At 40.0% G+C, this 13,058-nt stretch overlaps 1 protein-coding gene across 3 annotated transcripts in view; it reads left to right on the top strand.

Moving 5' to 3' along the window:
- Positions 1–864: 864 nt before the first annotated feature.
- Positions 865–13,058, top strand: part of ydjc (YdjC chitooligosaccharide deacetylase homolog) — a 103,635-nt gene continuing 91,441 nt past the window's right edge. For 2 of the 3 annotated variants that reach the window (XM_084552150.1, XM_084552152.1), the window contains exon 1: positions 880–993. The gene's annotated coding sequence lies outside the window, so the exon portion shown is untranslated. Of the gene's footprint in view, positions 994–13,058 lie in introns of all 3 variants that reach the window. The other variant, XM_084552151.1, reaches the window with a different exon arrangement.

The following is a 13,058-nucleotide window of genomic DNA, read 5'->3' on the forward strand; positions in this document are numbered from 1 at the left end:
AGGCTATTGGTGGCAGCTCCGGCTCTGGCTCCGTGCTTCAGCTCCAGGCAGCAGAATTTATAAGTGTGTCAGGGTGCAGTCATGCTCGTGCTGGGACGTAAACATTAGCTAAGGTCAGTCCAGACGGTGTGTGTGTAATGTCAGTTAAGGTTTGTTTGTTACAGTTTGTAGACACAACATTCAAACTGAGCGAGCGCTTCTTCTCGGGCTCAGTACATGCCCGCTGCTCCAGACAGGTCATAACTGACCCAGTAGAGAAAGGGAAATACAGTCCGAGTGAAGTGCTGGAGCAGCGGGCCAGTCCACGTGGTAAGCTCGGAAGTTGAGCGCTGCCGTCGTGCTTTTCTAAAATATCATGTTATCATAGCCGCCACAACCGTACATTACACTCAAAAATGTTTACAATTATTTATAACGACAGTATTTTGATAAATGCTTATGACTGGCACAGATTAGTGACTTAACCCAGTTTGGTTTATTTCATGCAGGTGGTATGAGACCCTAAATACTAAAACCAACACAGCAGAAAGGAGACAGGTGGGTACTGCTTTCATTTAGACATTAAAATGCAGGTCAGATTAATTAGTGATGCTTATCCTTAAGTAATACATTTTGTCTGAATAGGGAGTTTTTCATAGACACTGCTGTCTGTTTTAATACACTAATCTGTAAACAGTATTAATCAGTTCATCATTTAGTCTTGCTTAGATATGAAGGACATGAGAATGTGGTAACACATGACTGTTAAAATTGTACTGATTTAACACATTTTTTTTATGTTTATTTTTTTCCATATAGCCTACCTTAGGTGGTGTCTGTGAAAGTGAAGTTGGTGGCAGTTAGAAAAGAGGTACCCTCGGTCACCAAGACTGTATTGACCAACCGACAGTTATCTGGTACCGCAGCTTTTCGTCCCACTACACCTCCTCCCTCACTGCTGCTTCGTTGATAAGAAGCTTTCTCAGTAGACTGGACCAAAATCCTTCTGAGACGGTATTGTCACTCTTAGTAAATTTTATTTCATGTTTATTTTTCTGTCTTAGTTTGATTCACCATTAAAAACCTTTGTAAAGAAAATGATGATAAATGTGACAAATGTATTTTGGTATTGTCTTATAGAATATAGACAACTGTTTGGTGTTTCCAAAACAGATTCAGACTGTACAAAAAGATTTAAAGACAATATAGGTGACTAAACAGTCTTAATATAATACATTTTACACTTGTTTGTATTTCTATCACTGGATTTAAATATAAAATATGACGAATAATAACAATGATAAATAATTAGTAACATCTCAATGGGCAGGTTGCTAATCCCAAATACTTCAACATTAGACATTACAATAGGTGGTCACTGTCTCTTTTAGTCTAATTTATGGTTCTCCTGTATTTTTTTAAATGTCTACTGGAAGAGGGATGCAGTGGACGTGTAAGTTCTGCACTTTTGTCTCGAGGCCAGCTATTAAAGCATCATAGATTCGTGGCTTCAAAAGAACCTCCCCAATACCATGTCTTCATCAGCAGTGTATTTGCACATTCAAATTTGGTAAACCCCATTTAAAAACTAAGTATATGTGGTGCTAAAGAGATATTCTGACCTTTTATTTATCTACAAAAAAAAAAACAACAATAACAAATGGCAATTGTGGCAATTGTTCAACCAAACTCGACCTTTGATGTTCTCTTTCTAGACAAGTTTTCGAATGAACAGCATGTTGATTATTATTGTTGTTGTTTACAGATACTGACATAAAAAAACATGTTTGTAATGCCATTTTGGGAATTCTTATTTTTAACTTAGCTAAACTAAGGTATGTTAAGTGCATTTATTTAAAATTAAATACTGCTCACTTACTTTGGAACAGTATATTAAGTTAATGTGACTTATCTTTATTGAGTTTCGGTCAAGTTGAGTTTACTCAAAGAAATTTAGGAAACCGATTACCTTTGGAAAAGTAAGTAAACAAAATTGTGTGAAGTAGTGAGAAATTATTATATTTAAGTGAGCTGTACTTGTTTTTGAAGTTGTAAGAACTTAATGTACCTCAGTACAGTTAAATTCAAATCAAGTTTTTGCAACTCAAATACTTGGTGCCACATCAGCCAGGAAGTTGAAGCTTGGGCGCAAATGGATCTTCCAAATGGACAGTGACCCTAAGCATACTGCCAAAGTAGTTACAAAGTGGCTTAAAGACAACAAAATCAATGTTTTGGAGTGGCCATCACAAAGCCCCGATTTCAATCCCATTGAAAAAAAGCAGACTATTGCGGGAAGCTTGTGGAAGGATACCCAAAACCCAAGTCAACAACAACTCTTCTGAGCTCATCAGAAAGCTCCTTTGTCCATGCCGTCATACACTTTCACAAACATGCATTGTGTCGCTCAGACTCTGACAAATAGCTGTTTATTTATTTGTTAAACAAATTTGGTCAACGTATGACTCCCATGAACAAGTCTCATACATTGTTTTAGAGCCGGCTCTATCCCTTTTGGTGTTCTAGGTGAGATTATAGTTTATACTTGATGTTGACTTGCGCAGCTGGTTTGAAGTTTGCCTGTAGTGTTGTTTTCAACAGCCCCACTGAGTTACTGATGAAAGCTCTGTCAGCCCTGTTGATGTTGTACAGCTTCGAGTCATAGGCTTTCTTGTAGTCAGTCCAGGCAGTGCACAGGTTGGTTTATCTGCTTTACGTACCATTTGTTCCTTGTACATAAATAACTGCTGAATTTTGTATTTTATACTGTGAATGTAATTTGATTATGTACATAAAATTCAACTGATTGCATGGGAGTTTGTAGGAATGTGCATGTATGGCTGCTGCTCAAACAGCTAAACAACTGCTATACCCTGTCGTCACCTCAGCCTATCTAGTAGCTTCCTTTAGTTATTTGTTACTTGTTTTTAAATCAGATTTGCTTTAAATCATTCATTCATTCATCTTCTGCTTGTCCTGTGAAGGGTCGCAGTAAACTTCGCAGTTATAATTATTATTATTAGGGATTCAACGATACCACTTTTTTTGAAACCGATACGATACCGATACTTGGATCTGAGTACTTGCCGATACCGAATACCGATGCCTATACTTCTACCACAAAAAATATGCAATGAATTGGAAGACAGGTTTTATTTTATTCTCTGCTTGTTACAACAAATGATGATGAATTAGATCAAAAATAAAATATTAATAAAAATGACTATAAAACTAAAATTTCAAGTGAAAAATAAACATTTTCTGTGAAATTATTGCAGAGTTTCCACATTTTAATCAAACAAAATATCAATGAACTATTTGGCACTGTCTCCACCTTTCAGATTGACAAAACATTAATGAACCTATTGCAGAGTGTCCACATTTGAATCAAACAAAATATCAAACTTCAGTCAGCATTCAATGGTGTGGTCTCTTTCCTTGAAGCGGCTCTAAGCTTTTTTTGGGAAAGTGAGCGGCAGGTTCTTTTTGATGAAAAGAATCATCTCTGCATGATCAGCTGCGAGCCTGTTTCTTCTTTCACTCACAATGTGTGACACTGAGCTGAACAGCCTTTCACTGTCAACACTAGTGCAAGGTGCTGAAAGGTATCTGCCCGCCAGTTTAGCCAGAGTTGGGAACCGCACTTTATTAACCATCCAGTATTGTAGTGGTTTGTCTTCTCGTGAAATTGCGGCTTCTCCAAGATATGTCTCTAACTGTACACTAGAACCTACTGCAGCTCTGCCCACTGATGCTGATGCAATTTCATCAAATATGCTGTCTAGACTACTAGTGGGCTGGTCACTGCGTGGTTTTCTTAAAGGTGGTTCATTCAGGTCATCATTCTCCTGCTTGTCCGCTTCTCCAGGCAACCTTAGCAGCTCAAGTTTCAGCATCTCTTTGGCATTTGCAGCAGTGGTGGTGCTGGAGAAAAAAAAAAGATTTTTATACCCAAAACAGAGAAAGAAAAAATGTAGCTGACAATAGGCATGCTTGCCATTTTAACACAGTCACACACAATCACACACACAGTCAGTCACACACAGTTACAGTCACACATAGCCACACAGTTACAGTCACACACAGTCACACAGTTACAGTCACACAGTTACAGTCACACAGTTACAGTCACACACAGCCACACAGTTACAGTCACACACTCACCTGGGATCGAGTAGTGTGGCGATGCTGTAGAGTGGGTTTTCCTCCACATCAGTGAATCGCTTCCTGACAGCTGCAGCCAAGGTTCCCTTCATTGCTTTGATCCCATGGTCCTCATCAGTCTCCCTTGTTAGAAATCTGTGCAGCACAGTGAACTGGAATGACGTCTGCGGCCATGGCATCTGAAGAGCTAACTTTTCGAGTTAACTCCTCGAACGGACCCAAAACAGATAGCACCTTCTCCAGCAGTATCCACTGGTGAGGCGTGAGAGTATCAGCGAGTCCATATTTAGACACGAATATTCCCAGAGGCCGTTTCTGCTCAATCAATGACTGTATCATATAAAAGGTGCTATTCCAGCGGGTCTGTATGTCTTGCTGAAGCCGCTTCGCAGGCTGGTTGATCTCTAATTGAATGTCCTCGAGGCGGGAGTTGGCCAGAGCAGAATGTTTAAAATGCCCAACTATTTTGCGGTTGACTGCCACCACATCCGCAACACTCCTCTGTGACAGAAGGCCCTCGTGAACCACCAGCTGGAGAGAGTGAGCAGTACAAGGTAGGCTGGGCAGCTCAGCATCACTCATGGCCTTTATCATATTTCTTGCGTTGTCTCGGAGCACTACGTGGACGGACGTCTTCGGTATGTTCCAGGTCTGGAGCATGCTATTGAAAGCACCTGCGATGGTTTGGCTGGTGTGCGAGCCCCGGAACGACTTTGCATGTAGTGTGACTTGATGACGAACGAACTCCTCATCAGTCCACTGCGCCGTTAAACTGAGCAGTGACATCGGGCACACACTGCTTGTCCAAATGTCCGTAGTGAAACTTAAGGCTGAAACCTCATTCACCAGGTTTCGCACGTGTTTTTCTACCTCGTCAAAAAGTTCTGGCACCATAACGTCCGTGATGTAGGGGCGGCTGGGAATCTCATATCGCGGCTCGAGTGTGCTGAGAAGATGGCGAAATCCTACATTTTCCACAACCAACAGTGGCTGGTCATCCAGAGCAATAAAATGAGTCAGAGCCTCTGTTATTTTAACTGCCCGTGGATTTTCTCTTGACATTTTTTCTCGCTTTTCCAAAACCTGAGTTAAAGTTGGCTGTTGTGGTTTTGCATTAGCCTTAGTGAACTCGGTGTACTCAGGGTTATGATGTGTCCTCAGGCGTTTTATCAAATTGCTCGTATTGAACGACGTACTCTCCTTCCCTCCCCTGGACACCTTACCAGTACAGAGTTTGCACTCTGCCTTGCTTCTGTCATCGTCGCATATTTTGAAGTGAGTCCACACTGCTGACATGCTGTTTAGCCTACTGCAGCCGCCAGATGTTTTTTTTTTTTTTTTTTTGGAACCGCCAGTCTCACTCGCACTGTTCCTGATTAGCTCGACATCTCCCCTAGCCACCAATCTAAGAAAATACAACAAAAATGACAAGCCACCCTCTGATCGCGGTCTTCATGCAAAGCAATTGCATGCAATAAATTCATTCATGGTATTCGGTTCATGGTATCGATTAACTTTAATGAGTACGAGTATATTAGAACAGTATCGGCCCGACACCCGATACCAGTATCGGTATCGGTGCATCCCTAATTATTATTATTATTAGTAGTATTGCGATTTTTGTTATTCTTCTTCTCCCAAAAAGTGTCTGCCCAGGACAAACTCAGGGCTTAAAGTAAAAAAAAAATCTTGAGCCTGAAATTTTTTCCGGAGGGCGGGGGCGCAGTGGGTCTGACACATACACTAGGCAATTTTGCAGACAACTTTTTGGTATTGTGCTAAACAATACAAGATATGATTTTTAGAAATTGAAGGTCTGTGTAAATGGAGAGAAGAGCTTTAACCAGCTTACACAGGGTGGGATACCTCACACCTCTCTCTGGATTTTTCAGAGATGCAACATGGCTCCACCAGTGATCTTAATGATTTTTAGAGAGCATGTGAAACTCATCATCATCTTCTATACCTGTTTAGTCCTGTTAAGGCTTATCCCAGCTGTCATTGGGCGAGAGGCAGGGGTACACCCTGGACAGGTCGCCAGTCCACCGCAGGGCTAACACACAGAGACAGACAACCATTCACACTCACGCACACCTTTGGCCAATTTAGAGTCACCAATTAACGTAATGAGCATGTCTTTGGATGGTGGGAGGAAGCCGGAGTACCTGGAGAGAACCCACGTAGACACAGGGAGAACATGCAAACTCCACACAGAAAGGCCAGCCGGCCCATGGATTCGAACCGGTGACCTTCTTGCTGTGAGGCATCAGTGCTAACCACCTCGCCGCTGTGCCGCCCCCATGTGAAACTCTGTCAGGCTAATTAATCTGAGGAATTAATCAAGTAGCAACCATGTAAATCAGTAAAGGACAATTTATATAAAAACAATTTATAATCAGTTACAACAGTGAACTGTAGATAATATTGTAATTCTAAATTGCAACATTTCCATCAGTTTTTTGTTCAAAACAAATAATGACCTCTGACTGCACAATTGTCCAGTAGAATACTGGTTACTCACGACCATAACACTGCAGGACATCTTTGAGTTCCAGCATAAGTGCTGAAGCATTGCTGATATTAACTTTCCTGCTTGCAAGATGTTGTTATCACTCTGGCCACATCATCATCAAAAAAGATGTCATTAAGAAAACATACACTTCTTGAGCTTCTCAGACAGACGTTTCTTACTCTAGTCTAGTAATATACTATAAGTGTTCATTTAACTGGCATGCTGATTTGAAACGGACAGTTTTGTCAATGCATTTTTACACAGATCTACAAGCGGTTGAGCGATCGTCAATGATCAATCGTGTTCTGCAAGGAACAAGCACACAGCATTTTCAAGTCACAAACACGATCAGTCATTGAAGCCAGTATGTCAGCTGTGGATGTTGCTCCCGGCAAACGACTTGGGTGTTGGAGAGCGCAAACAGCTGTTCTGTGACCAGGGTCTCCTTCGTGACGCCGTACAACTTTTTGCCGCTAGTAGCGTAAATTAGCTTCTTCGAGCACATCACACAGAAACAAGCACTTTGCTCTCTTAATTTTTGACACCAGCTACCAAAAGGTTTGCTGTCTCTGCCCCTTTCTTCTATCCACGCCTATTCACAGGTTAACTGTGAGGAGAAAAAATAAGTTTGAGATACTGTCACTATTTGCTGAACACTAAAAACATATGCAGCAGCAATTTATTCTTATTTTGGATGAAGACGGATGCGTGTAATTTCCGACCTGTAATTTCTGAGTTTGACGCTGTTCAATTCATTTTTCACAACTCAGAGCTCGTTTTATCCCCAAGTCATGAACGCAGCATCAACTGCTGCTGGATCTCAATTAAGATTTTACTGGACCCGCCCGCACCCTACTTATGATTGCCTAGTAATATTAGTTTGGCTAGGAGCGAAAGCTGGTTTTCTCTCATTCCCTTGGTCAGTGAACTCAGTTGACTCGAACCTGACAATAATCCACATCCACAAGTTGTTTTTTTTTTGTTTGTTTGTTTTAAATTGCAGTCAAACGTCTCAGGCCGGAGATCTGGCTCAATGCTGGAATACTTTAAGCCCTGCAAATTGCAAGGGCGAAAGGCATCAAACCTGGTAACTTGGTAGAGGTCCTAGCATTTCACTTTGACAAGGTGTCAATACACATGCCTACAGCTAGGTGGTGCTGTAATAAGCCAAATTAGGTTTTGGCTGAAATTTGACAATAATAATCTGTGGATGACTCCTCACATGCCCTCCAAGATTCATGCAATACAGTCTATAGGGGGCGCTACAGGTGACTTATGCCTCTGTGTCCCGCTCGGGGATGACTTCACCACGGCATGGACCCCTTTACGATCACTTGCAATCATCTAGTTTTTATTGTTTTTAACTCTTAAACGCAGTGTATTTTGTATCCATGGTTGCAGAACTTTAATGGATAACAATGTTGGTAGTAGCACGTACGAGGGAGCAGCTGTTGGCACTACGAACAAACACGAGCACCAGCCACCTACCTTACATACCTGAGGTAAGGCGGTCGTATCGCAGCTGCACAGCTGGCGCCAAGCTGAAGGCTATGCGTTTAGCAAAGAGATGAAGATGCAAGCTCTGTGTTCCATCAGTGATTATGGGGAATGTGAACTCACTGGCCAACAAGACGGACAAACTGGCTGGACTAGTGATGAACAGTAGAATCTACAGGGATCCCCGATGCTAACGTGGATTTACTGGGCTTCATCACAGTCACAGCGAACAGAGACACCAAGGCAAGTGGGAAAAGGAAAGGGGGGGGGGGGGGGTCTATGGTGGCCGAGATTTTACAAAATGTGAAATGTACAAAAACACTTTTACAAAGCTTGAGACAGATTTACATTTTAGAAAACATTTTTACATATCATTAAACAAAATTACATTGCTATAACACATTTACAAGTCCCGAAACAAATTTACATTTCAGCAAACAAATTAACAAGACACGAAACACTTTTACAAACGCCGAAACAAATTTACAAGTGGCGGAACACTTTTACAAGTGGCAAAGCACTTTTACAAATGATGAAACACTTTCACAGCTGGCAAAACACCTTTACAAGTACTGAAACAAATTTATATTTCAGAAAGCAAATTAACAAGACACGAAACACTTTTACAAACGCTAAAACAAACAAACAAACAAAAAAAACAGTCCTGGCTCATGGCTCAGCTTTAAACACTGGGAACACCTCTCACCCTGAGTGCGACTTCCATATAAGGGAAATTACGTCACACAACAAGTGATGGCAACTCCCCTCACCGAAGCTACCAATAGACTCAACAAATGGTGACCCAAGATGGACAGCGATCGAGTGATGTTTTGGCCATTTTATGGCAAACAAATGAGCCGCGTAACACGGAATTTTTTAGAGTTTGGACTCTAAGAATGTTGTTTGTTCTTTTGTTGCTTTTTTTGCTGTTGTCATTGGTGCACCTAAATATGCAGTTGGTTTTGTTTAAGAGGTTTCTATAATTTTAAAGTATGTGAACATCTGTTTTCTCAGTTATTTTAGATCCACGATTCTCAAACTGGTCTGTTTATGAATCATGAAAAAAACAAACATTTCAAGAGGTTTTGTACTCTATAATACAAAAATGTAATAAATACTCATTACTTGCTTTATTTTTTATTCATATATTTCCCAATTTGAATTAATGAAGCTGTGGGTGACAAATTCAGCGTAGGGTGGTACATTCCCTTTCCGGTTGATGGTTGAGATTTGTAAATTTGTTTCAGCGTTTGTAAGTGTTTTGTGTCTTGTTAATTTGTTTTCTGAAATGTAAATTTGTTTCAGAACTTATAAATGTGTTATGGCAATGTAATTTTGTTTTATGATATGTAAAATGTTTTCTAAAATATAAATTTGTCTCAAGCTTTGTAAAAGTGTTTCACACCTCTCGGCCACCGTAGTGATCAGACTGTTTATTAACATTCAGTGGTGTAACCCTGGGCATGTAACGGTGAAGATGACCATCTGCTGCCATGATATTGAACTTTTAGCCTTGTGTCTCCGGCCATACTACATACCCAGGGAGTTCTCACACGCCATCGCTGTGTGTGTTTACATCCCCCACGAGCGGATGCCAATGTTGCCTGAGACGTCATCCACTCAACCAACAAGCCCTCCAACTTATACGACCATATAGGTCGTTTGCATATGCTCTCGAATACGACCCATGGGAGCGTTTCTTGCAATAGCGCTCCTACCGGTAACAGGAGAGTATTGCGGATTGCAGGGATTAATCCGCGACATCGGTATGTCATAGTTGGACGAATTAAGGTAAGTACAGCAAATGTGTTTAATTGACTTTTAAGAACAATATAACATGCTGTCAGCTCGTTTTAATGTACCCGGAGGGAACCCACGCAGAAACAGGGAGAACATGCAAACTCCACACAGAAAGGCCAGCCGGCCCATGGATTCGAACCGGTGACCGGTGCTAACCACCTCGCCACTGTGCCGCCCAAGTAGTTAAGTAATATATTAATTTATAACTGCCCTATGCCTGAAATCAGGCATAGGGCAGTTGAGAACTTGAGGCCCTCTTGACAGGTCAGAATGATCATTAGATCATTTAAAAGTGTGTCATCAGTAATTTTATTATCACTATATGAATACCTGTCAAACTGTTTCAGTGAGAACAGTCTCATTCTAGCCTTCTCTTAACCCATAGCCTGCATCATTGTTTGATTGGCCATGATTTCTACAAAGGAACATAACATGCATATAATAGTAAGCTATTGACTGGAAAATAAGGGGTAAACATGAAGTTAAACAGACAGGTAGCTCCTTGATTAGACAGTTTTGCTGATGTCATCCAGCATCAAAAGGACTTGTCAAATCTACTTTTATTTATATAGCCGAAATCAAATCAATTAAATTTGTCCCAGGGGGTTTACAATCTATATAGTATGTGACATCCTCTGTCCTTAGACCCTCAATTTCGCTTAGGAACAACTACTATGATTTGTGTTGAGAAACCAAATACTGCCATAAGTTTCTGCAGTACATTATATTTCTGATGTTAGAAGCATTATGAGTAATGTTATACTGCAAATTGAAAACATGACATGTTTGTACCTTGTAGGTGCCTGACTACATAGTATGTACGTTGTGTACTATATGCATACTGTGTTACATAATGCACTTTTTTATCTAACTTGGCTACACTAATTTATCACGTCATCTTCAAATATAGGCTGTTGCATACATATACAGAATGTGGATCATTTTACCAGGTATTACAAAAGGCCTGAATAACTGAGGAATCAATGTGTCATTGGAAATTGTACATTTTCCAATAATTTTCAAACAATTTAACAGTAATACTTAATGCTGTCTATCTATCTGTCTTGCAGTGGGACACAGTGGAAAAACTCCTTGGAGCCAAAAGACAACATTCAAAGCTAACATCCTGAAATAGCCAATAAATTGTTTGTTACTGTGTCATATTAATTTTGTTATTGTTGCTGTGTTGTATTACAGTTATGGAGACAGACAGGGGATTATGCCATATTGTAGAAATCAAAAATGTTCAAATATAGACATGTTTCTTTTTTAATAATTATTTTTTATTGTTTGATTCAGACTGGTATTTCATTGATGACAAGAGTGAAAATCAGTTATTATATATTCTTTGATATAACTGCTTTATGATCTGTTTTGCTTGATCTTTGAGGAGGCAGGCTACATGAATGATAAATATTAATGTCTGGTAATGTTTTGAAATAAAATACCTGCCACCTGTCTCTGTCTGTGTTCATTTCCATTCAGTTCAGTTTCATGATTGTTTACGGTTAAATTAACAGCCTGAATAGGTTTGTCTTCACTAAAAAAGGGTAAGGGGTTAACAGACAACTTCATCCAGTCACACCCATTACAGTAGCTTAGCCTGCATAAAAGACAAGCCCATGTCATCGAGAAGTACATTCTTACCCATCAGCTGAATTTTTGTGCTTATGTTGCTTGTTAATCACCCAGAATTGATTTAATTTTGATTAACATTTATTGTTAAAGGCATAAGCCGTGAATCGTAAGTTAGACTATAGGTGAGATTAGAAGTCACAATATTCTGAAATCAAGGAATGCCCCTGTCGCATATCCTCATTAGTGTTTTGTTGAGATGCTGTTTTTTCATTGAAATACACAAATGAACCACAGATGTCAGAAATTACCTGTTGGACATCATAACAACGGTATGTGTAACTGATTTACTCAAAGTCCCTTGACAAATAGCTGTTGTGATGTTAGTTTTCACACAGGTTCAAGATGTCTGGTGGAATGAATTAATTGGCAAAAACAAATGAGTAGATACAATATAAATTACTAATTCAGTTGTAAATCTGTCAGATATGTTTACCTTGCAGGCAGCACAGTGTCGAGATGGTTAACACTGATGCCTCACAGCAAGAAGGTCACCGGTTCGAATCCATGGGGCAGCTGGCCTTTCTGTGTGGAGTCAGCTGGGATAGGCTCCAGCAGACCCCCACGACCCTTAACAGGGTATAGAAAATGGGGTATAGAAAATGAATGAATGAATGAATGATTACCTTGCATGATTTTTCTCATTGTTATTTAAAAAAAAAAAAAAAAAATCCTTATTTCATGGGCTGAGCCCGCAAAAGGCTCTCTGAATCTAAGCCTGCGCACAGCTGTGTCCATGAAATGTGAAAATCCATACTTTGTTGTAGGACTATAATAAAGATATCATTGGAAAGGTCTCAACCTGGGGAATAACATATGTCAGTTAGGGGATTGTAAATGGCTCCCTCTTTGAACTATTGACCTTTGAACCCTGACTTCTAAGAAGTTCTGAAGGGCTGTAATTCTGAATCAAAAGGGGCTATAGACATAGGACAAAGAGAAATCCCTTGAGCTGTGACATGTAGCTTGATACAAAGTCACATGATATTTGTAGTTTTTCGGTTTTCAAACACATATGTTAAAATAGGGTTGTAAAAAGATATATATACTGATTACATCAAATATCTAGTATTGCCGAACTAGCGATGACATTGCTTTAAGTTGATATATGTTAAGAAAAAGTAAAAATAGCTTAAGATGTGTTTACAACCGCCCAATATAGATTTACGCCAAAAAGCAATGCATTTATTTGCAAAAGCAATAGTTTATTTGAAAATATTATGAAGCTTTGCTGTAGCTTGGTTGAGCGGCACAAGCCGAACACAGCCAATCCACGGCGGACAGCTATAGACAGGAATCGAATGCGTCCAACTATGTCACTAGGCTTTCTGCCGATCTCATAAGCCTTATTTTAATAATACAGTTCAAAATGCACATGTGTACCAGGTTTAACGAATGCATTGAGTAACACGGCATTAGTAGCATTCACTTTCAGGGTGTGGGTGGTATTTTCACACTAATCGACTTGTTT

This window comes from Chelon labrosus (genome assembly GCF_963514085.1).
Source record: "Chelon labrosus genome assembly, chromosome: 9".
Classification (NCBI taxonomy): Eukaryota; Metazoa; Chordata; class Actinopteri; order Mugiliformes; family Mugilidae; genus Chelon; species Chelon labrosus.